We start from the raw sequence: 26,826 nt of genomic DNA, 5'->3' as shown, positions 1-26,826 counted from the left end.
TATGCTACCAGTGAAGACGTGGAGCAGCAACTTGGGAGGAGAAAGCCACACTAAAGGCATCTTGCCCAAGAGACCTCAAAACTTGGAGATGGCACTGGGAAGTATGCTTAATAAAGTCATGGCTGTTATTTACCCAGCTTTATGCATTCAACACCTGCTTTCCTCCCACCCTCCCGCTATTGGCAAAATAGTTACTTCTTGCATTGTTTGAATCATACAGGTAGGGGATGGCTTCCCATTGCAAGTTAAACATCTGGAGGCAAGCTGCAATCTGTACACCATCGGAGATTACATTGCAGATTTCTAATGGCAGGAAAGATTTATTGGCTGCTTCCAAGGTCTTAGGAACATAAGAAGTTCTGTAACAACATTCTATATCCCCTGCTTTTAAAAAAAAGAACATGTACGGTAGGAAATGCTTCAGGAGGTAGAATGGAAAACTTCAGCCAAAGATCTACAGGGGACAATAATGAACTGTGAAGTGCAGAATTTGATTTCCAGCCCAAAAATGAAATACAGGCTTCTGATCGCTAACAATCCGCTTTCATTTCTATAAGGATCATATCTCTAGCCTTTGTGACAATAGAGGTGAATGCAGTGTCATCTAAAAGTTGTGTCCATAATAAGATGACCTCCACTGGCATACCTAGTAGTTGCTGTAGCAGTAGAAAATTCTTCACAGCCCACATACCCCTCTTCTTCCCTCCTATATGTCAAATTTGTGAACTAGCGGTTTCTTTTTCTGATTTACAATGAACTACTGATGTTCTTCTGCAACCATATCCAACTTTTTCACTGACTAAAAGATCAAGGTTTACTTCCATGTGTGAAACAACCATCCCACATCAAAGACTGCCATGAGAACTTTCATATAACCGCACATGCAAAAATGTTCAATAAAGACAGTTCAGCTGAAAGTCAAAAAGATAAGGTCCATGCATGTGCGAATGAACTCCAATGCTCAAATTGTATTCAGTGCACACCTGGCTGGTGTGAAAAGACACAAATACATTCAATACAGTGCGAACACTTACAGATCACCAAAGCAGAGGACCACAGGGTGACACAGATTTCAATAAAATTGGCATGTGCTAATTTATATTATATTATTATATTTACATTATAATTTACATTATAATTTACATTATAATTTATGTGCCCGGCGTGCTCTGGTCCATGGGGTCATGAAGAGTCGGACATGACTAAGCGACTAAACAACAACAATTTATATTAAAGGTTCCAACTGAAAAATTATTACTATGATTTAAACTGAAATACAATATATCTCACCATGATGAGGAAGAGGGTAACCAGATGTACAGTGTGGCAGATCAGTCTGTTGTCCAGGTGTTAGCTATTGATGGGCAACTTCAAGGATTCTGCTCACATTTCTTGTGACCAGACAGCTCTTCAAGCAGAGGGCTCCTTCGAACAGAGGACTGCCCTCTCACAGCTCTTCGACAAGAAGGCTGTCCTCTGTAAAGTAACACACATGGCCACCCTATTTAAACACAGAAAACAAATAAAACAAATATAAGGGTACCGATAAGAACTTTGTGGGCACATATGTACAATAGATGTGGACATTTTAGATACTCCTTGTATCTAAAATGCTCTAGAGCCCTTTTCAAATGTCATGGGTTTGAGAAGTTGGGCTATGAGTCCCAACCTGCGTGTTTTTATTTGTTTGATGTGTTTTTATTTGTTTGTTTGTTTACAGAATTTGTATACTACCCTTCATCCTCAGATTCTGCATGTATGGATGGAGAACTCTCTGCACATGATCAGGAACACTGCATTTTCAGGGATCCGAACTTCATTGAGAGAACCCTCCATGTTTGCAATACTATGTGCAAAACTGCTTTTAATCTTAGGAACATGTGAAGGTGAGTCACACCTTATCCTGCTCTCCCATCCCTCCATATACAGTAGTTGTACAACAAGGGCTTGTATGCTCCTCAGTTGAAAGAATGCAGGCAGCGACATGGAGAATAACAATCTGGTCTCTCTGTTGCTATTGAAATATTTCCTAGGACAATCTTAGGTAGATGCAGGTGCTTTTCTTTGACCATCTTAAAAGTTTTAGGAAGTGTAAAATAATTATCTACAGACACAAAATATATTTACTTATATAACACATGCTTTGATTTCCATAGCAACACAAGGGACAGGGAAGCACACGTGTTTCCTTGAAAAGAATATGATTTAAATTAAGAGGGAAAGTGTTTTGCAAAATGAAGGCATTTAACAGAAAAGAAAGCACAAAACTATTTTTTTTTTAAGAGGGGAAAAAAGTACAGCCAAAATATAATTAGGTTCATGCAAGCCTTGAAAAGTGTCTTGGACAGGGGAAAGCGTTTACCTTAAGGTTACATTTTATACAAGAATAACAACTTATGTAATTGTTCTTTTCATTTTAAACCAGTTAACATATTATCAATTTTCTGCTAAGGTTTTTTTGAGCTATATTATAATAAATCAAAATATCACTTTTCAGAGTATGAAGTGCTATAGAATTCATATCTCATATGTATATTTGAAATCCAAATCTTGGTCTCTTCATTTAGAGGGGATAGACTCCATTTTATTAATGAGCAAAGTTGGTTTTTTAAATCCATATTTCAGCTTCTTCAATGTTCTGTTTAATCTATATTAGTCCCTTAAAATAAACTGCTTATTGAGAAAATATAAATGAAATAGCACTCTTTGGGAACTGAAAGTAGTAAACAACTTTTTATTACAAATATTTTACAGGACACTGAAGGCATTCAGGAAACTGTCTAGCAGCACAATCATATATATAGATGTACCTGGGAGTAAGTTTCATTGAATTCAATGCGTCTTACTTCTGAGTAGGCGTGCATAGGATTACACTGTTAGGTCCAATTATTGACCAGTGAGGAGAGGGATCTGTGCAGCAAATATGCCCAACATGAAGTAACAGTTGTGATGTAGAGAATGTAAAATCTACTAGGATGACAGCTTCAACTATGAAGACCAGAGGTGGCTTTAAAAACTTAATTAATCTTCTTTGTACAGAGGTAAATAAACACTAGATGGCCATATCACAAGGAGGACCAGCTGCATAAGGGAGAAACAGAAATTACAGTGGTACCTCGGGTTACATACACTTCAGGTTACAGACTCCGCTAACCCAGAAATATTACCTCGGGTTAAGAACTTTGCTTCAGGATGAGAACAGAAATCGTGCAGCAGCGGTGCAGCGGCAGCGGGAAGCCCCATTAGCTAAAGTGGTGCTTCAGGTTAAGAACAGTTTCAGGTTAGGAACAGACCTCCAGAACAAATTAAGTTCTTAACCCAAGGTACCACTGTATATCACCTTCTAGTACAGAACTCAAAGACGTCATAGAGGTACAGAATATGCACCTAAGCTTAATATTTTTTAAAGTTTGCTTTTATGGCAGGAAAGATGACAGATCTGCCATTTTGGGTTGTTTAGGAAACTCTTAGCTAATACTAAGTGTGAATCTGATCTAATCCTCAAGTGAGGATTAGATCCACTGAGGTGCTTGCCTCAGTCCACTAAATGCCTCACCCCTAGATGGTATAAGAGATATGTGTGGTGCTTAAAGTCACCTTCCATTTCTAAGGGATACAAAGTCCCCTCAACTAAGTGCAGTAATTATTATTTGATAATAACTAGCATATACTCCACACACAAAATTACCTCAGCCATTGCAAGGACCAAATAGGTTGATTAAGCTATTCTGTCGCAAATGTGTTAATTATGATTTTTCCAAAGACACATTTGATACAGGCAGTGCCGGATTTATGTATAAGCTAAACAAGTTATAGCTTAGGGCCCCACTTTCTTGCCCCCCCTAAAAATCACTATTAATATAGTTCTTCTTAATTGTATTTCAGTTCAACAATTACTTTGATAAAATACATATTTTGTTATGTGCAAATGGCTTTAGATACCTATTAGGTCCATAAATTACCATATAGCATATATTCAACAGAAAAAACAGCAACAATTTGTTGTTGACAAAGGACAGCTGGACATATAAAAGGCCCCATTACCTTCAGTAGCTTAGTGCCTCATCAAACCTAAATCCGGCCCTGGATCCAAGCATTTTCAGTGGCATTGTATATGCAATAGCAGACATGAATTTCTACATTTTCCTCTTACAGCATCTATTAAAATGTTTGGAAATATTGATCTGCCTAAAATTATGGAGCAGTTAATGATGCAATGGAGAAAATGAAATGTTTAAAGTGCCTTTCCTTTGTACAGAGAAGAATTCAAAACCACACTGTACAAACCAGTCCCTACTGGTGTTTACAGTTAAATGGTTCTGTTTCTTGACACTGGTGATCTAGACTTCTTTTAAAAAAAATAATTTCTCCTTTACAATTGAGGAAGAGCTTGTATTTTAAAATGCTTATTCATCCCCATTTGTTTAAGAATGCTTGAGGGCTGCCAACTTGTCTGCTTGCAAATTCAGTGATATTATTTTGAGGGAGAGACTGGGAGGATTATGAAAGTCTCCAAGACCACCAGAACTCTTTAAACATGAATCAAAATGTGTTGAGATTGTGCGGTTTTGTGTGTGGCTTTCTTGGAAGAAGCCATCCCACGAACAAACATAGCTCATCTCACACTTCTTTTCCTCCTGATTTGAAAGGATTTCATATGTATAGGATTCTATGTTTAATCAAATCACAGAGACCCACAGCTTTAACACACACACACACACACACAGCTACCATAAGCCAACCTAGTAAACCTGGTGCAGACTTTACCAGGATTAGAAATTAGGAGTGTGCTGTCTCTTTGTGAACAGTATCCCTCCTCTTCTTTCCCCTCTTCCAACATGAATCCCCTCTCCCCTCCTCATCCTTGTCCATTCATTGGATTTGCTTTAACCATGGCAAAGCATTAAACTTCATTGACGCTCATAGCTGTCAACATTTCCCTTTTCTTGTGAGGAATCCTCTTCGGAATAAGGGAATTTCCCTTTAAAAAAGGGAAACATTGACAGCTATGTTGATGCTAATGAACTCTGCTGTCATATTCTGAGGTAAAATTGCACATTCAAAATTTGAATTTTATCAAAAACCAAATAGTACAACTGGACATTTGGGTGAATTTTGAAGTTTTGAAAAATCTTTTGTTTCAGCTCCATTATTTTGGAGAATACAAAATGTGGTTTAAATTGTTTGCAGAAGTGGCTGATGAAAGCAGCAGATAAAAGTGAACAAAACAGATCAAGCCATATATCTAACAGGTGCACAACTGTAACATGTAAGTGGTGGTGGGGGGGGGGAGAGGTATATAAAAGGAGAAACTCCTGGAGGGCAGGATCCATGTTTGAGGCCTTGATGAGAACCCTAGCAGAAATTCAAAATCACAAAACTTGCAGCAAAGTAAAGCATGGAAATATAGGCTGTTAGAGCTTAAAATATGCTCTGTTGACTTTCAACATTTCCCTTGCCACAGCATAGGAAAAAGGCAACACATTCGGTAAGTTAAAAATTGGCTTACTTACAAACTCTACAAATGTCAGATTCATGTGCACAGGCAGTAAAACGTGGCATAATTACATTGGTGGAAGTTCCTATATTATTGGTATAGGTACTCAAGTGGTGTGTGAGAGCCATGCGGTCTGAGCTTAGAGCAACCAGCTCAGACCTCCTCACACCTCGAGCTTCTCAAGTTTAGACTGGAGGTTGAAGAATAGGCTTGTATGCCCATTTCTTTCCAAGGTAAGGGGAAGTGACTTCACTAAGCCTAGTAAAACAGCTTAATCTATGGCATTAATATAAAAGGATGTCACATAGAGGAGGGAGAAAGGTTGTTTTCTGCTGCTCCAGAGAAGCGGACACGGAGCAATGGATCCAAACTACAAGAAAGAAGATTCCACCTAAACATTAGGAAGAACTTCATGACAGTAAGAGCTGTTCGACAGTGGAATTTGCTGCCAAGGAATGTGGTGGAGTCTCCTTTGGAGGTCTTTAAGCAGAGGCTTGACAACCATATGTCAGGAGTGCTCTAATGGTGTTTCCTGCTTGGCAGGGGGTTGGACTCGATGGCCCTTGTGGTCTCTTCCAACTCTATGATTCTATGATTCTAACCCCTTTATGCATTAATTAGACTTAAGCATGTTGGTAAGGGACGCGGGTGGCGCTGTGGTCTAACCCACAGAGCCTAGGGCTTGCCAATCAGAAGGTCGGTGGTTCGAATCCCCATGACGGGGTGAGCTCCTGTTGTTCAGTCCCAGCTCCTGCCCACCTAGCAGTTCAAAAGCACGGCGGGAAGGTAAACGGCATTCCGTGTGCTGCTCTGGTTCGCCAGAAGCGGCTTAGTCATGCTGGCCACATGACCTGGAAGCTGTCTGGGGACAGACACCAGCTTCCTCGGCCTGTAGAACAAGGTGAGCACCGCAACCCCAGAGTCGTCTGTGACTGCACCTAATGGTCAGGGATACCTTTACCTTTACGTATGTTAGTTATATGAGGGTGGTTATTCCACAAACCCCTTCTCAGGCAAATATAACACAACTAACACACCTACTGGGTATGAAAGCTTTTTTATTTACATAAAAACAAGGCTGAACAAATATTCTGTGGCTCTACACAGTTGCTATGCTATCTCCCTCTCCCTATGAACCCAATCTCCAGGCATGATTTACAGACGGGGGGTGGGGAACGCTATAAATAAGTCAGAAATTAAATCGTTATAACAAAAGAAAAAACTCTATGGAAAATTGCTTCAATTTTTTCCCTGCCCATCGCCATCTAGCATTGCATGTTTATAACACATTCAAAACACTGTTTTTTGACTAATGTAGCTTAGTGGGATCCTCTAAATGCAATGGGCACTATTAATTAGAGCTGTAGCCCCAGTGACCCCTGACAACACACCCACAAATGCTTTAAAGCCCCAAGTACAAGTTAACCCTTAGCTTGCACTTTTTAGTGGAATCCTCTACCATTGCTATTCCAGCAAAAATATCAATATGTTTAGAGCTGTACTGAAAATCATCACCAGGGAACCGTAAAACAGTGGTGGTGAACCTCTGACCATTGAGTCTAATTAAGCCCGCCAGGCCTCTGAATTTGACCCACAATGACTTTGGGCAAACCACACCCATTTGTCAGTCAGATGATGCAGAGATCAGTTATCTCTGCACTAAGCACTAGGTCTTAGCACTAAGCAACACAACACTGAACACAGCACTTATCTCCAAACTTGGTGCCTACTAGAAAAACAATATTGTAGCTAGTTGAGATGTGGCTGAATTGTACTGGCAGCACAGGAGTGAGTGGCAAACAACTAGAGAATATATTGAGTGGGTAGGCAAGATATGAATATTGTTTTCCCATCTCACAGGCAGAAACGGCAGAGTGAAGCACAACTGTAGGAAGTCTGAACCTCTGAAGCAGTTCATGGCAAAGTTTGGGAATCCCTGCTGTAGGACAACCTGTAAAATCCCTTGAATAAACAATGAACACTGAAGTCCGTGTAGCTTGACCTGCACTAGTGTATTTTAGAGTTAATCACTGGAGTTTTATCATGGTTACAGAAACTGGACACACCATGGCTCATAGCTATCTTGAAAGAGAAGTAAAATATTTAATTTGGCACATATTGCAAGACCGTTCAAATAGTGTTTTGGGTACTGTATTCTTACAATGTTTAGCAATCTTTCTTTCTTTCTTTCTTTCTTTCTTTCTTTCTTTCTTTCTTTCTCATCCACTTTCAAGCATACAGAAGTGTGAAATGGGAGGCTTAAAAAAGCATAATTCTTAAAGGAACTGGGAGGCAGAAAGTCCTGAATGCAAAGCTAAAAGTGCAAACTAAACTCATGTTAGTTATATACATGTGTTGATAATGGTCAGATGACAGGCCCAGCTGGAACTCTGTGATGTTGCAGTAGAGATGTTATAAGCATTTTGTATGCAATGGCTGGGATCCAAAGAATGGACATGTACGTGTAGGGGAGAAGAGCCCATGCAGCTGGAACATTGCTTTTCGCTTTCCACTGCACAGTTCCCACAGCTTGAATACACTAACCATAGAATAAGTTTTTAAATAATGACTTTTCCATTTGGCAAAATGTATTGATTCTATTAAAAGTGAAGATAAAGCTCTGGCTGCATTTGTGGTTCTCTCCCAAGGCTGCCGGTATGTATGTGTGTATACATTATATATATTTTTACTCTTTGGATGCAAGCTAATGTAATATGTTTTGCCAAATGTACATACAAATGTTAGTGACAAAGATTAGAGACATCTTGTGCTGGCTGAATATAGGCCAGTAATAACACCAGGGCAAGTAAATAGCCAGCAGAAAAAAACCAGACAATTTGTGACAGCATCTTATAGAATTTTGGTATATCCCAGAGATGTCTCCTCATCCCTTATTATTGGCCATATTGGCTGGAGCTGATGGGAATTGGAGTTCAACAATATCTGAAGGGCACAACATTGGTTATCCCTATTAAACCATCTCCCACTTGCCATTGGTCAATACATTATCATTTTGAAAGATAATGATGATGGGGATGGTGATTAAATAAATTTCTATACCCGGTGGTCTCAGGGCAGTTAACAGATAATGGTCCAAGTGTATAGCCTTGGCTTTATTTCATTTTTTATCCCTAAGCTCTTTTATTTTTACAGTAAACTTAAGAATCAGCAAAGTCATTCCTTGCAGGAAACTTTCTTTTTCCATGTGCATATTCATTTGGCTGGGCTATGAAACAAACTCCTTTTCCATTATTACTTGCAGCTCCTTACACCACAAAAATTCAACCAATGCAATTAAATTCTCAAGAGGATTTTATAGCATGTACTTGGAATGCACTCTGGAGCATAGAGCTGTATCACAAAACATATACAAAACAGAATCCCAAACAAGGCAGATATTATAAATTTACATGCCCCAAATTTGTGTATCTTCATATACCCCATCAGCTAAAACGTTGATTCGCAGATCACTAAGTGTTCTGTTTAGATTAAATAAAGACAGATGAGAGCCCATCAGAAAATGAGGCTAAACAAGGCAGGCGGGGGGATGGGGTGGGGGTCTCAGTGGGACACAAACCTGCTGGTGGTGATTAGTAGCACAGGTTTAGACCGTCTCTTATTTGATTCTCTCAATGGAGCAAGGAGCCAGTTTCAGACCTAAGATGGTGGGCGGAGTACAGTCCACAAGTTTGCTAATGTGAGCAGGATGGATATTGGCTGCCTTGACCAGTGTTCTTTTCAACTTCAGTATGGTGAGAGGAGTCTAGTCCATCTAAATCAGCTAACATGTCTCTCCCATAAGATTTTAATAATTCCATGTTTCATTTTTAGTGTTGATTTTGAAATGACAACGGAACAAGCTGATGAATACTTTGGGAATTGTTGCCTTAAGTAAGACACTTAATCACTATGCTTTTGTATTATACTTTTGTATTATGTTTCCATATAAAGCTGCTACATTGTGATGCATTTAAAATAGCTGAAACCTATCTGAGTAAAATATATATAGAAAAGCTTCCAAAGTTTCCTTAAAATGGAAGTGGTGGACCTTTTTGGCTAGCAGGCTAGATCTTTATCGAGCCACCCAACTGTCAATCACCATTATCTCAGGTGACTAATAGTAAGGCAGTCCCACCCAACTGGCAAATTTGACCCATGGGTTAGTGGGAAAAGTGTGCTTCACCAACACATTCCCTAAAGGACATAACCCAGCCCATCAGCTGACATCACCCAATGACATCATGCAGGTGGGTGTAGTTTGGGAGAAATAGACTTGCAGGCTGACTTGGATCTCCGTGCAGGCCAAGACTGGCCTGAGGTTCCCCATGTCTGCTTTGAAATGTAGGATTATCTGAATTAGAAACTGTGATTAGAAGATTTGTGTTTACAGTATTTGTAAACTCCTGGAATTTAAATTTCGGGGGGGGGGCAATCCATGGCAACTAACACATCACATCTCTCAACGGTAAGTATTTGCAGTATACAAATCTGAGGACATATGTTTCTGCACTGCTGCTAATGTAGTATGTGGGAAGGCAGCAGCTACAGCTTCTGAGGTAGCATCCTGAAAGCAATTCATATGGTCCAGGAGATGGATCACTGCCCTGTTTTTGCACCTGTTCTGCATTTTTGTAAGGGTTCTCTTGCTCTTGGTAAGTGAAGCAAAACTGGAATGTTCTAACACAGTTGCCAGGTGCAGGATTCTACGAACCATATTTTCTGCTGGAGCTGTTCAAGTGGATATTTAGGTAATGAAGGGTTCAAACACTACCTGCACCGTGATTCAGAGCTAAAGCAATAACTTATTCCCAGATCCTTTTACTTTATAGCACTCCAGTGAGTCTCATTTCTTCCTTACCTATACTGACAATTATTCCAAAGATACTAATCATAATTCCACGAAATAGAAGGTTTCAATTTTTTTTTTAAGTCCTCTGCTTCATGGAATTCTGATCACCAAAAGCCTTGGGACAAATAACATGTTTATAATCAAATAATATTTCAAACCAACTGCAACCAGAGCACAATAACTTATGTCTGACATTTTTGGCAAGTTGTTCACAGAGTTTGAGTGAGACTATGCTGCATACAGCATGTATGTACTCCAGCACAACATAGTATTTTATGTGGTTTCTAAGGGATATCATGGAAATGGTCCCACATCTTATCTGCAGCATGCACATTTATCTATGCACTTATGGGGCCAAAGTGTTAGAGAAAGTATTTCCAGATGTACTAGTGCTTGCTCAGAGCTTCACCACACAAACACTCGCAGTGGGTTGCTGCCAACATTTATCTTTCTTTCTCTCTTTCTTCCGTCCTTTCTATTTTTGCAGTGCCATTCCTTTTGGCTTCGGTCTTTTCTTCAGCACTTTTCGTCTGTCCAAAGTATGTAGACGGTTAGCTTAAATCATTCGTTTTGTTTATGTGGCAACAAGTTCAGAGTTCTGGCTGAAAAAATGTTCTTGGCCATGGACAAGGCAGGCCTGGAGATGCCTCCATCTGTTTTAAATATGCCACAAATTGTAGTATGGAAACCATTGCTTGCAAATAGTAGACAGTTTTTATATATATATATTATATATTTTAAAAAAAATACAAGCATGAGTCAATTGCGAGCTGTTTTTCATGCTTGTAAAAAATTAACTTCAGAGAAGTTCAAGCCTTTTAAGGAAGGAATTTTCATATTTGTTTGACTATATTGTATAGATCAGAATACATTTGGATAGTAGAGACAAAATATCTGTTGTTATTACTGATTTTTTTCATGAGTTTTAAATATACAGACTTCACAAATAAACTTCATTTCTCTCCCCACAAGCACAAAAAACAACTAAGCCTGGAGTGCAACCATTGCCTTATAGAATCAAAAAGCAATGACTAAAATAAATATTTTTGAAGTGCATTTTGTGAATCAGTGGAATACAGTGGGGCAGCAGAGATGTAGAATTATATAGTTTGAAAATCCTTGGCTGACTTTCTTTCAGATAGCCATGTTCAAATATATAAAAGGATGTCATATAGAGGAGGGAGAAAGGTTGTTTTCTGCTGCTCCAGAGAAGCGGACACGGAGCAATGGATCCAAACTAAAAGAAAGAAGATTCCACCTAAACATTAGGAAGAACTTCTTGACAGTAAGAGCTGTTCGACAGTGGAATTTGCTGCCAAGGAGTGTGGTGGAGTCTCTTTCTTTGGAGGTCTTTAAGCAGAGACTTGACAATCATATGTCAGGAGTGCTCTGATGGTATTTCCTGCTTGGCAGGGGGTTGGACCCGATGGCCCTTGTGGTCTCTTCCAACTCTATGATTCTATGATTCCTCTCAGAAGCTCAATGCTGCATATAAGAATCCCTACACACACACACACACACACACACACACACACACTTTTTATGTTCACGCAGCAACCTGGTGATGTATGTAGGTTATACTGAGAGATATTGGATGGCCCAAGTTCACCCAGGGATCATCATGGTTCAGTGATGATCAGGAGTGGTCAGTGTGAATCACCTCTGTACATCTGGCCTCCTGTGTTATTACTCAGTTGCAGCCCTGCAGTGTACTACTACTGTTGCCGAAGTCTGGGAGGGAGGGAGAGAAGGCTAAAGTGTAGGCAGGTGCTGAGATATCAGTCAGCACTAGTGGGTGAGACTACCAAAAGTTGGAGCCAGTCTGCAGAAGTGCTGTTTATTGACCTTTTCCACTCATACTTGTGATCTTTTGACTTGGAGGCTTCTTAAAACTGCACAACTTCCAGGATGGGTGAGTCACCACCAGAACCTTCCGTTGGCTGTGTACAAAACTGCCAAAGTTGTACATTTTCCCAGTTAGAATTAATCACGAAGATTAACTGCCAGTTTTGAGATAGCTTAAAGATTAAAACATTGCCAGTTTTGAGACTACAGGGATTCAAAGTTGCACTTATAAGGAGCTATAGTTTATCTTCAGTCCATTGGGAATAAAACTAGTTACATGCAATGGATTGGTGATACTATGCAGATCACAGATGATGCTGTACCAATTTTCTTGTGAGCCAAATGAAAATACTTCAGTTTATTAAAATGATTTTGTCCAGCTTTCTCTGGATAAGTGGCACAGCCTATTCTGTCATTAAGAAAAAGTAACAGTTTTCTGCCTTGATGCATTCCATTTTACCATTGGTCCCTTACAGATAACCTATTCATTAAGCATTCATTCTGATTTGCTTATAGGAAGGTCAAATGGCCTTGCATCCATTGTATCCCACACATTCCAGTGCATTTTCTCCATCAATTTCCTAATCACAAAACGTCCGATCTTTTGGGGAAGTGGATTTGTTGTGCAAGACTCCCTAAACAACTTTGACAGTGCAACCTAAATTTGGTGGAATGTAGTTGAAATCCAACTGAAAACAGCCTGGAAGCATCATGTATTGAGGTGGAACGCTTACAGGAGTCTCAAATCTTAACACTGGTTCCAATGTTTTCTTAGTGGCAATGGGTGTCATATGTGGGAGTAATGAGGGAAGATTGCAATGGCAGGGCAGCCTGGAGTACCCATGTATTTGGGGTTGTAGAAACTCCTGCATTGTTCCTCTCCCACACAAAGTCTATTGCTGGAGTAAATGTCTGAATAAAGCAAAAATTGCCCGGTCTGCCATCCCATGTTGAATTTCTCCATCCTGAGATGTCCGTGTGAATATGAGTAATAGTTGTCTTCACCAATAATTTCATGGCTTCCTTGTGCCTTCCTTGTCTTTAGGGATGGGGGACAGGGATTCATTCATTTTGCATTTTAATACAAACTGATAAAATATACACTTCCCAAACCAATATATGCATATATATCGCCTTCAAAAATTGCACTTCTCTGAATTTTGTGATGCGTTTCTCCAACCAAAGAATGCATACAAAAGCACATATTAGTGAAAAGTGCATGTAGAAATACAGGTATTTGTAATGATAGTGAACAAAAATGCATTATGTTACAGGAAAATTGTTTGCAGAACTGCATAAAATTGCACATGGGATACAAAATTGCACATGGAAATGCACACATTAGGAGAAACATGCACAAAAATCCTTACATATTTCCACGTGGCATTTTTTTAAAATAGAAAAAAACAAATGCGGCAAATTGAAATTAAGATTAGAAAACAGAAATTGAGAGAAATTGAAATTGTTATCCATCCCTAGTTACCTGGGTATATTTTCCCATGGGTTGTGAAAAGAAGGTTAAACACACAAGCCCCTTTCATGCATTTAGCATGCGAAAGTGGCTCCATGTATATTACGGGCAGCTGCTGATGTGAGCATGCTGATATGTTGAGCATGGATGTCCAAGGAAGGGAAGCTGCTCATGCACATAGGCTTCCATGGGATTGTGAAACCTGCTTACACATATTTCCCCATCCTATAGAAGCCTATGCATGTTGAATTCTGTGCATATAGGCTTCTATTTGCAGATGTCCATGCTCAATATTTGGACATGCGGCCAGCTGGGGAACCTCAATGGAGGGGCCAGTGACATGATGCCACTGCCTCTTGTGCTTGTGCCACTTTGCCTTACGAACTGATGAAGAGGTATATATAAACATGCAAAACAGCTTTAACATACAGAAGCATGGCCACTGCTGGGGAAACTAAATGGACCTTGCAAACTGTTCTTCAGACTCCTCTGGAACCATAATACCTAGTGAAAGGGGTCCAACTGAATTCATTACATTCTAGCATTGCCTTCCCCTTGAGGGGCTTTTTCATTTGCAGGAAGGTGTGTTGTTATTATTTTACATGTGAGAGCATTTAGTCATGTCACCACCCAGTTGCATTCTGACAGAATGTAGTCTAGGACGAGAGTACTCTGTGGTTTTTCTAAACATTTTAGTCACGTCTCAGACAAATGAGCTTGTGTTGCAGTTGTAGTATCAAGGGTCCTACAATGTTACTTGATCTATACCAGGCACATCCAACAGGTAGATTGTGATCACTGAACATCTGTGGTAGATCACTGGTAGATCACTGGCTTCCCCCCAAAGAAGCTCAACAAGCTTGGCTCCCCTAAAGCTCAACATTTTTGCCCTGAACTCCTGAAAAAGGGTCTTCTTCCTAAAAAAAAGCTCAGCAACTTTGACCTGCCAGTTTTTAACTCTGCGAGTAGATTGCAGTCTCTTGGGAGTTGGCTACCCAGATCTATACTATTATTTATTTATCTTAAGTATTACTAATTGCATTCATTTGTTGTGAATGTCTCAAAAGCAGCGAAAATGTCTCAGAGCAACTTACAAATCCATAAAATACAAACAGTTAAAAACCCGAAGGAAAAAGAAAGCAGAATCCAGCAAAGAGAATTTCTAAAGTGCTCACCCAACAATAATTAGAAGAAGGTGAAATCCTGCCTGCCCAAGAAAAGATGAGCACCACAAAAAGCCACAATTGTATCAAGGTGTGATCTAAATTAACAGCCAAAAGACAGGACAAACAAGAAGGTACTAGTCTGGCACCTGAAAACTGACAGTGATGGTGCCAGATGTGTTTCCCTGGGGATAATTCCACAAATGGGGAGCCACCATGGAAAAAGCCTGTTCTCTTAATGCCACTCTGCACATTCCTTAGACAAGGCAAATGGAGAGGAGCCTCTGATGACAACTACAGGGTCCAGGTATGTTTGGGTGGGATAAGCCACTCCTATATAATGTTAAGTAGATGTTCAACACCTTCTCTCAATAGCTGCAGTGTGCTTCTTGGGGCCTAGGCAGAATGCAAACCATTGTACTTCCCCTAAGTGTACATGGAAATTATGGTTCCCTGTACCAGTAGGGATACTTTGCCTGCACAAGTGCATGCCACATGTTGCTCTGTCCCTGCCTCAAAAACTCATTGTACTTTGTATCTCTCATATTGCTTTCCTCAACTCCATTTCCTCCAGCCCAATTAGACAGGCCAGTAGGCAATGTTTGATTCTTCCCAATAAGGTCCACTTAAAAAGAGGGTGGGGGCAAACCAGACACAACTGTCAAGACTTTGTGTCTAAAAAACATTTGGTAAGTTAATAAGGTTTATGGCAAGACGACAGAGTATTACAGTAAGTTCCTGGATGCGATGTCATGAAAAAGTGCTCTTTTCATTAGCAAAATGTTTCCTTTAGGCCACGGGTTTGACATTTTGTCAATCCCCTTACTTCACTGGAGTGGTATTCCTGTGAATTCATAATTGCTTTACTTGCTCTGTTATGATGCCACCCTCTTCCATCTCTGTATCAGAACTTGAATTCTTAACTCTGTGGCAGTGACCACAGGGGTTGTTATAAAGCAAACTAGTAACCAGCAGATCAATTATTTCAAGATCCTGTTTCTCAATATTTCTTTTTTTTTTAATTAAAAATTTAGTTTAGAAATATCCCTGGGCACAAGAGTCCTAAATTACAAAATTTGCTTCAGTACCCCAAATGTATATAATGTCAACATTCATAATGGAACCGCGGTCTGGATTCTTCATCTCCACCCCCAACGTAATCTAAAAATTAATTGGTGTCCTATAATGCAGAGCCACGGAAGTCACAGCTCCATATCTATATTTGGAACCCAGGACCAATATCCTCAGGCATCTATCTGTGCCCCAGTATCCTGGCAGAGCAACTGCTACCTGCCCTGAGTTCCCCTTTGCCATTTGTTTTAAATGGAGCATTGCCACCAAGCAATAGGGGATATATAAGTAGACACTAGACCATGGGTCAGCAAACCTTTTCAGCAGGGAGCCGGTCCACTGTCCCTCAGACCTTGTGGGAGGCCGGCCTATATTTTTTTTTGGGGGGGATGAACAAATTCCTATGCCCCACAAATAACCCAGAGATGCATTTTAAATGAAAGCACACCTTCTACTCATGTAAAAACATGCTGATTCCCTGACCATCTGTGGGCCGGATTTAGAAGGCGATTGGGCCAGATCCGGCCCCCGGGCCTTAGTTTGCCTACCCATGCTCTAGACCTAGCTGCCCAGGGTTGCTAGGAACACTGCTGCCTGTCACCATCACCAGGTTGATCTGCTAAGGCCTACTATGAAACAGGGTTGAACAATGTCCCATGGCAGCCAGAGAGATGGGTCAGTAGTAGCAGGAAATCATAAGTTTAATTTAAATGCCCCCTGATAAATTTTCTATTAAGAATATATAGCTTTCCACAATAATTTATTACTGTCTGTTTTTAACACTTTTACATGTTTTTTATTATATGTTTTATGTAGTGTTGCTCTAAACTGCTTTGATTTTTTAAAAATGATATATTTTTAAACACAAAAAGTATATATTTTAAACACAAAAAACAAAACCTTGGCAATGGCCCCCAAAAGCAGAAGATGGATTTGCCGGAACCTGAACGAAGCCATTGGGCGTTATAATTCCCGGCAACCTTAACCAACTACACTACCCAAGATTCTTTGGAGGAAGACATGTGTTTTAAATATATAGTGTGTACTATTCTGTTTTATATAAAGTTTACCAAACTGAGGCAGTCTTTGAATTCATGCTATGTCATTCCAGATGCTGGAAGACCACAATGTGAGTTACCGCCCTCAGGGAAAAGCTCATGCCAATCCTTTAAGGTTACAACAATCAAATTGCAGTTGCCTGCCAGAATTGGGAAGAGGAAATCAGCCAGATCTAAATAATAAATATTTATTTATTCATTCATTCATTCATTCCCCGCCCATCTGGCTGGGTTTCCCCAGCCACTCTGGATGGCTTCCAACCGAATATTAAAAACAATACAGCATCAGACATTAAAAACTTCTCTAAACAGGGCCGCCTTCAGTTGTCTTTTAAAAGTAAAATAGTTGCTTATTGCCTTGACATCTGCTGGGAGCGTGTTCCACAGGACGGGCGCCACTACCGAGAAGGCCCTCTGCCTGTTCCCTGTAACCTCACCTCTCACAGTGAGGGAACTGCCAGAAGGCCCTTGGAGCTGGACCTCAGTGGATGGTGAGGGTGGAGAGGCTCCTTCAGGTATACTTGACTGAGGCCGTTCAGGGCTTTAAAGGTCAGCACCAACACTTTGAATTGTGCTCGGAAACGTACTGGGAGCTCTGTGGCATCTTACATCTACCTAGGTTATCATTGGTTGGTTCCTCCGTTTCCTGGTAGACAAAACAATCCCACTCATGAGCATATGCTCCTAAACGAAAGGCTCCACAAATACCTTCTGTGAATTTTCTGGCTTATAAGCATCTATTAAATACAACTCCCTTCCAAAGTGCAATTTCAGCACTAGGGAAATTTCTTTTTCTGAGAACTGAATGAGCAGAAGCTATGCTTCATATGAATTCTCTAGCCCCTGCTGTCTGGCTTGTATTAACTTTCTCATTACTAGTGCATTTCGAACCTTTTTCATAACAATGCTGTCTGCATCTGAAGGGAGGAGACTGGGGTTTATTTTTTCCCTGTGGGTAGCTTTAACCAGCTCTGCAGCTACCAGCCATCATGATGTGCTATCCTGGAAGCTGTGTTGACTTATTTTGCCAACACAGGAGATTCATTAGGGATTCTAATGGGGGAAATTCCAGCTGGCTGCATGTTTCTGATAGTAAATCTACGGCAAGCTTGCATGTTATTTTTTCATTTGTTTCTTAATATGTAGTACGGTCAGATGTTGATCGTATATGGCAGGTGGAGGGAAGCATTGAAAAGTTCATTTTTTACTCTTGCAGCTGACATTTGAAAGCAGCACCCAATACATTCCATTCCAAATAAATGAAATTCCAAGTTCAGAATGGTATTGTCTGACTGCAAATATGTATAGTTTGTTTTTGTACAATTGAGTTTTAGGTTTCCCGATAATGTTTAGCAGAACTGGAGGTGACACGATGCAGATGGGGATAATGGACTGGTGGAGAGAAAGGCCCAGAGAAGTATGAACAATGGAATGAATTCCACCTGCATGACCCATGAAAGCCCTGCTCCAGTTTCTGTACTCCAGTTAAGGCATTACACACATATTACCAAGCTATCTTCTAAAACTAATGAGGATTAGATATTTAATTGTTAACGAAAAATAAAACTAAGATTGTCAGGATGTCAGCCTCTCTTCCAGACTTCACACAATGAATCAGTTCAATATGCAGGTTGCATGTGGCCTCAACAGAGTTGGCACACTAGGTTTTTAATTTATTGTCTATATGTGCATCTTACTCATATTTGTAGACTGCTACGGCTGACTGAGCACAGCCAATTCCTGCTTTCTCAGCCCTCTCTTTTTTGTAAAAAGAAAAATACAAAGTCCTGGCTTCTGAGTTAGTAGCAGCACATTTTGCAGTGTGTTTGAATGGTTACTATATGGGCCTATAGATCTGAGCTTCTTTCTTCCAGATTAAAGGGGGGGAAAGCATTTTTAAAAAATTTTTATTTCAACATATGGGCGTGTGATGGGGAAAGCTTTGCTCATGTTGATTCCTACCCACATGCAGAATTTGAGTTCTGGAATATGAATTGGAGTGATTTTTCACATGCGAGTGGAAATGGAATGTGGTAGCTTGGCCTGACAAGGAAGGTTGTGAAGATGAGCAATATGGAAAACGATGAGAATTATGTCGTAAATCAGCATGACTGGAATCCAAGGTGGTTCAGGTTGTGACAGCAAAATCTGCACAAAGAGAGAGGAAGGAGAACATGTTGACCAGCAAAAGCAGGAGAGCATGGTGAGTACTAGATAATAATAGTGTAGTATAGTGGTTAAAGTGTTGATGTAGGACCTGAGGACCAAGGTTCAATTCCCCACTTACTCATACATTCCATGGGTGTCAGGATGCTGTCAGCGGATCCCGGCTCATTGCCCAGGAAAGTATAAAGACAAGGAAAAGTTTCTTAACATCTTTTTTATTTCATTTTTTACAGAGAGAGGCTATAGAACCCAGACTCTTGGATAATGGTGTTGTCCCAAGTGAATCTCCACCCTCATCTCTCCCACTTCCTCATTCACCACTTCTACGGGTGCTGCTAATTGCCCTCTGGCTTTGAGCTCTTTGCTTTCCTACTTTTAAGGCTTGCTGATTTCTGGGAGATGGAGGGTCTGGAATGCTTTCTAATGACAACGTGTCAGCCGGGTGTTGCTCTGACTCTCCCATGATTTCCCAGCTTTCCCCCTCATTTACCTCTAAGCTGCCACCTCCCTCAACCCCCTGTTGTAAATCTACACTGTCTTCCTCTTCCTCCTCCCTGGAAGGGTCAGGAGGGGGAGGCAGCTTCCACCATTCCTCCTCTGCCCAGTCCCTGACAATGGGTGGCCTTCGGCCAATGACTGTCTCTCAGCCTAACCTACCTCACAGGGTGCTTGTGAGGATGAGAGAGAGAGAAACATGTGCGCAGCCTTGAATTCACTGGAGGGAAGGTGAGATAATAACAATAACACCGGAATTGGATAATGGTGACTGTACATGGAGGAAATCCAGAAATGAGCAGTAACCCCAAGTCATGCCAGAGCAGTTGAAATCAAGGAGGAATGAAGATACTACAGACCAATTCTTCCATCTGAAATCATTCCCCAAGAAGCAGGACAGGGAGAGCAAGATAGTTGAGCTGTGTGTGCTACTGAACTGGAAGCTGAATCTTGGGTGTGACAGTAGACGTTCAGGATCGCTTTACATTAGGTTCAAAGTGGCTGACCATCAATAATGGGCACTGTGTTTCCTGGGCCCATCACATACCAAAGCATTTCCATGATCATTTCAGTTAGAGGCTATAAAAAGCCGAAAAGAAGTGCAGACATGGTACTAGTTAATGCCCAAGGCAATGCAGAATTAGCGTAAACCTTTAGCTGCAGACAGGCGGCAAGATTAATTGCACGTGTTTCAACCACCTGAGACAGGAGGCGACTGTATATACTCCATAAAAGGCTACTTCACATTTTTAACAAGCTGTTGAATTGCTACTGACCAGAGACCAAAAGAAGGCTCTGAATGCTGCCAGTTTCACAAAACAACTTCTGCTAGAATAATCAGACTGCAGACGATTCATTGAAAAGGGTTGTTTTCAAATTCAAAAATGTCGGCCCAAATAAGGGCAGGACAGGTTAAATAAAACATTTGCTGCCCCAGATGAAAGATGACAAAGTGGTCAGTGACTGCCTTGAAGGAAATTTTTTACTACTTCAGTAGTTTCCGCTAAGTGAAACGACACGCGCTTGCAATAGGAGTCACCCCTTTGGTTCTTTCCAATAGGTGTGTCGAAAAGGACTTGAGCCCGATATAATCACATAACCAGTGCTAATTTTAGATCTGTTTTCACATCTTTAGTGTGTTTTCGCTTAGCAGGTCACATATCCCGGTTTTACAAATATGGTGTCTAAAAATATACCCGTACCATTTCACTTCCTCCATTCAAAACATTCTTGAAAAGTCAAAGTTTGAGGGTAGGCTGTACCAAAATCTGGGCAAATAGGATTGTGTAGCCAATTAGTGTTACTGGAGCTCTCCTAGACCCCCATCTGTACTATATATACCACTTTAAATAGTCATGGCTTCCCTATAAGCAGTGCTTTGGGGGTGGAATGCAGGGGTACACATACCCCTAAACATTTTAGTAATTTTTGTACTTTTGTCCATTTACTGTTATTTTTCCTGATTTGAACTATAAAATAGTGGTTTTCTTGACTCAAAATGAAAGTACCCCTAAACGTTTTTTTAGAGGAAAAAAAGCACTGCCTATAAGAATCCTGGGAACTGTAGTTTGTTAACTGTTCTGAGAGTTGTAAGGAGACCCCTAATCCCTCTCGCACAGCTACATTCACAGAGTTACCTGGGAAGAGGGCTTGTTGGTTCAGTCACTCTGAAATGCGTCATAGGAAGTGATGAAAGAAAGAAAAAGAAAGAAAGAAAGAAGAAGAGGAGTTTGGATTTGATATCCTGCTTTATCACTACCCAAAGGAGTCTCAAAGCGGCTAACACTCTCCTTTCCCTTCCTCCCCCACAACAAACACTCTGTGAGGTGAGTGGGGCTGAGAGACTTCAGAAAAGTGTGACTGGCCCAAGGTCACCCAGCAGCTGCATGTGGAGGAGCGGAGACGCGAACCCCGTTCACCAGATTATGAGTCCACTGCTTTTAAACACCATTAAGCTATTTTAAATCAGGTTACTTTGTGGAATATATTTGCAACCCTTTACCCAAAATGGGACCTAGAACTAAGGGGAAAGGAAGTTCATACATTTATTTTATATTTACATCTTGCCTTTCTTCCACCAGGAAGCCAAATATGGCATCCATGTGGCTTTAAAGTAGTCACCTATCCAGGCACAAAGCAAGCACAGAGCTGCTTAACGCTAGCTTCACGTACCTTCAGGTCACACCCTGAGCATTCTTGAGTATCCCGCCACTTTCTGTGGAACCCACAGAACAGAGCCCTGACAAACAGTTTCTAGGAATCATATCCTGACAGGGAAATTCTGTAATGAAGTGGTTTTCATATTTACTGCTGTGCTTATTTTTATGTACTCATATTCAGGATTATGAAAACACTTTGTGGTTCGTCCTACCCATTTATCTGAGATATTTATTGACCGCATGGGCTAATAATTCATAGGAAAGCTGTATTGCTTTATTAAGAATGGAGAACAGCTGTCTGAAACAAAATGTGTATTTATGTTGTTCCATGAAGTAATTGCGGAACGCTTCAGAAAGAAGTGTCTACAGCCTGGGTCTGTCTGTTTTCGCAAGGGACTTAAATTGGAGAGACCAAAACACATAATGGAAAATGTCAAGTTTGATTCTGTCTACCTCATTGTTTTGATGGACTTGTATTGCGCACCTGTTGCATATGGAGAGCTCAAGTAGAGCCATGAGAATACTTTGGATCAAAAATAAATAAACTCTCATTTCAAGGAAATGTTGTCCCAATTCCTTGTGTCCTCCTGATCATGTTATTCCATGACCCAAACTGATACTTTGTTTCCAGGGTTTGCCCTACTGTTTTGCATTACTGTTTTTAATGTATTATTATTATATATTCAAGTAAGCAAAATGAAACCTCAAGAGTTACAAAAGGGAGCATTTTAGTCCTCTGTGAGAGCTCCTGGGTTAAAATGAAACCATATATTAATTTGTGAGATTGAAGTTGGATTTATTCAGATGCAATAATTTTGGTATCCCTCACTTCTTTTCTCTCATGTACTATAATATAAAACGTTTTCGTTGAGGTGACTTCCTGATACTTTATTTAGAATAACTATGCTCAGGAAGTATGGTATGGGTCTTCAGTAGTCTTTTAAAAACATACATGTTTACTCTGCTTTCCTCAGAAACCTTTATGGCCACACTTGATTGAGGCCTGCCTGGTGTTGCCTCTGAAACCTTGACTACAGAATTCAAGCTATACATCATATTGATTTATTACTACACAGTGGTGCCATCAGGACAGGACTGTGGGGCAAATGTCCAACCCCCACCCTCCGCTTTAGTTGAATGAAGAGGAGTTCCTCTCCAGGCAGCTGTGCTGGCTTGCCGCAGTTTGAAATAAGTGAAGAAAGACACAAAATTATGTAAGAACCAATAGGGCCTTTGGGGATAGAGAATATCCTTCCCATTGCAGTGTTGACGGTGGTAGGCTGAGATTAATTTATGGTCTAGAAATTTTTATACAGAGCATTGTTTTCTTGTATGTAAGAACCTGCCATGGCACTGCATGTGGGCTATAAAGGCATATATATACATAAATACACAAACAAACAAGAGTTCCAGTATGATTCCCCAGTATAAGGAGGATTACATTCCAGGGAAAGCACGTAAGTCTAATAGCACCTTGGACAAGGAGTAATATGTTTAGTTGGCAACATTTCCTTGCAAGGAGAAAGGCAGGATGGGGAATCTCACCAATGGCTGTGCCCAGCTGTGCTGAAATTCACTATCTGCAGCACTGAATTATCTGTACGGAATTGTTATTTTTTATTCTGCTTATCCAGGGAAGCTATGAATATCCCATGTGGCTTCAAAATGTATCCTTATCCAAAAGATGAGCTAGTGCCGCCTGATTTTCCAGCCCTTCTGGTGAAAATATTGCAGAACTGAAAAATAGATTTAAGTGGCTGCCTTGAAAACACACATGACATCATTCTTCAAAGCAGTTTGCAATTTTCAAACCCCTGTGGAATCTTTCGTGGCTTTCATTATTTTCATCCGTGGATAGCAGGGACCTTATTCCTCCACCTCATTAGCTTGTGTTGGAACTCCTCAAAAGCCATTACTCCATTACTCCAGTGCAAGGGAAATAACAAATTCCTGGCAACTCAGGATTCCAGTTTGAAGACTGGGGAACTGTGGCATCCCAGTGAAAGTTGCACTTGTTGGGGAATATTATATGGGTTGAACTCAACAGGAAACCACCACAGTCTCAAACTGTCTCTCTCAGCCTAACCTACCTCACAGGGTGCTCTGGGGATTAAATGAGGAAGGGAGAACCACCTTGAGCTCATTAGAGAAAAAAGTGGGGTATAAATGCAATGAAATAAAAAATTAAAAATATTATATATGACTGCTCATACACAATTTCCATTGTGTTGAAAACAGTCAAGTACAGTGGTACCTCTGGTTACGAACTTAATTTGTTCCGGAGGTCCGTTCTTAACCCGAAACCGTTCTTAACCTGAGGCGCGCTTTCGCTAATGGGGCTGCCAGCTCATGACTTCTGCTCACATCCCAGGGCAAAGTTTGCAGCCAGGGGCATCTACTTCCAGGTTAGCAGAGCTCGTTACCCGAAGCGTACATAAGGAGGACGGTACGTAACCCGAGGTTCCACTGTAGCTGGTTGTTTTATTTTAAAAGCTTATTTTCCTTCCCTAAACATGACTAGGATGAAAACAAAATATTTGACTTTGTTTTCTGTTACTGGACAGAGGCATCTTCCAGTGAAATGGCCAAGGTGAAACCACAGTAACCACTGACAGCAAGGTAGAAATTTTACTCCCACATTGGGCAAAGAGTAAATAGTGTATTTGGAACCTTAAAAAGAAAAACATAGGCTGAATTATAGGTTCATTCTACAGTGCCTTACACAGATTGAGATAAAGCTGACCATCCTTTACTCCTTGTTTGCTTGCTTTTACTTTCTATTATGCAACTACAAAAGGAGACTCCTGCCAACCTAGCAGTTCGAAAGCACGTCAAAGTGCAAGTAGATAAATAGTTACCACTCCGGCGGGAAGGTAAACGGCGTTTCCGTGCGCTGCTCTGGTTCGCCAGAAGCGGCTTAGTCCTGCTGGCCACATGACCCGGAAGCTGTACGCCGGCTCCCTTGGCCAGTAAAGTGAGATGAGCGCCGCAACCCCAGAGTCGGTCACGACTGGACCTAATGGTCAGGGGTCCCTTTACTTTTACCTTTACAAAAGGAGAACAAGCATGTGAGCACAGATTAAACAAGATATGAAAGGCACACATTAATGACAAATGCAAAGCTAATTTATCTGTCCGTATGTAATTGCAGTGGTATAATTTTCTTTAAAAACAAACAAACCACAAATTCATCCCTCATATCCAAAAAGTCCTAGCACTCTTTCTATAAAGCAAATAACAATGAACCAGCTCCTCAAAGTTTCTTTATAAAATCTTGAGCTTAATAAAGTTGTTGATTTAATTAATTCTTGCTGCTATTTTTCTTCCTCCTCTGATAGATGACTTTCATCTCTACCTTGCATCCCCTTCACCTCCACCTAACCTCAGTTTTCCCTTCAGCTATGCCTCCCTGCCAGCTTAAGAGAAAAATGGGCTTTTAGTAAGAGTGTGTGTGTGTGTGTGTGTGTGAGAGAGAGAGAGAGAGAGAGAGAGAGAGAGAGAGAGAGAGTATAGATATATGCACACGTATTTTCAGTAACATTGACATCCAGCTTTTAATCTCTGTGCAAGGCCTTTTTCTGTTATTCAGTTCTACATCTCCAACTTCCTGATTTATTTGCCTACGTGGATTTCTCAACATAGTATACAGGAGAACAACCTTCTGCATCTTTCCAAAATTCCATCATTTGCCCACCCAGTTCAGTTACAGTGTGCCGTCAGTATTTATATGAGCTGCTGTTCAATGCAAATTCCTGGTAAACTTTGCCACACAGCCAATGTTAAATCAAAAGATTAATTTGTGATTACTTCCAGATAGAAAAGGGGTTTCTTTCTTTTTCCACTCACCACCACCGGCTTTTTTATTTTTATTTATTTTTATTTTTTTACTCACCGAGCAGCTGAAGGAAGGAAAACAGAGTCAAAGATGGGGTCAGATCCAAATTTCCCAACAGCAGCACTGGGGTCAGCCCAAGTCCAGATGAGAGGTTGGCCAGTGCTTTGTAGAATAGATCAGGATGTTAGCTTAGTGATTGACAAGGCTGACTATTTTGCAAGATTTTAATTATTCCATCATCTCTTTGTCAGCTCTCAACCATTTCCTGCTGAATGAAGCTGTGGTCCTTTTCTCACCTGCTTCTTCTTGGTCTATGGCCATTATTTGTTCAAAAGCAGTAAGAAAGATGCAAGCTTTATTTCAAGTTTTTTTTATTCATGGCAGCAACTATTCATGAAATGTAATCTCTTTATTTTTAAAAGTTCTGTACTACCTTTCCAATCAAGCTGCTCAAGGAAACTTACAACAATATGAAGAGAGGCCAGGGTTGCAATCAAAATAAAAAAACTAAATGATGCCTATTTTGTATAATTACCTCAGAGCACTTAAGGCACGGTGGTTCCTCACATGAAGATGGTTCCACAGAGTTCACATGAATTCTGGAAACATTTTGTTCCTGCTGAATGAGAGAGAAAGATATAGACAAGACAAATAGATCACTGATTAAAGGGCTACTTTACTGTCAGGTCTAGGCTCTTGTTTGTGACAGGCTGCTACAGAGCCTGGGTCTGACACGGGTGATGTCGATGGGGCCAGATGCAGGAGGTGTGGCCATGAGTATGCTGCAGGTCAGGATGGCTGGAGGTCAAATACCAGTGAGGGGAGGAAAACCAGTGCCTGCATTGTTACATGATGCAACAAGATGCTCAGACTACTGGGAGAGACTAGAAGAAAAAGTTTTACAGGACCTGGCAGCTCTCTGTTGCTTTAGGAGGTGACCTGGCCAACTTTAGGATGTGAACCTACTTTCGGACCTGCACTGCAGCCAAAGGGCACCCTTGATTTATAGAACCCAGCCTGACCAATAGGTTGAAAATCTGGAATGTTCAAGAGACAAGGCAGCAAAGGATGGCCACAGGAGCCCTCACTTCCAGACCACCAGCCCATTGGTGCATAATAACAGTATCCTACCCTGTGTTCAAGTGCTAGGGTGGGAAATAAAATAATGTTTGCTTACATATTAGACATATTGAAAGTAATGCTTATAAAAAAGAAAC

General features: G+C 40.6%; 1 long non-coding RNA gene across 1 annotated transcript; it reads right to left on the bottom strand.

The window, feature by feature from the left end:
* Positions 1-300: 300 nt before the first annotated feature.
* LOC309542778 lies at positions 301-26,308 on the bottom strand. The gene is made up of 3 exons (XR_014224424.1): positions 26,145-26,308; positions 1,291-1,501; positions 301-384 (listed from the first exon to the last, which is right to left on the bottom strand). It is a non-coding gene; the product is annotated as an uncharacterized lncRNA (long non-coding RNA).
* Between the last annotated feature and the right edge of the window lie 518 nt (positions 26,309-26,826).

This window comes from Podarcis vaucheri, assembly GCF_965113315.1.
Source record: "Podarcis vaucheri genome assembly, chromosome: 1".
Classification (NCBI taxonomy): domain Eukaryota; kingdom Metazoa; phylum Chordata; class Lepidosauria; order Squamata; family Lacertidae; genus Podarcis; species Podarcis vaucheri.
This window is presented reverse-complemented; position numbering and strand designations above follow the sequence as displayed.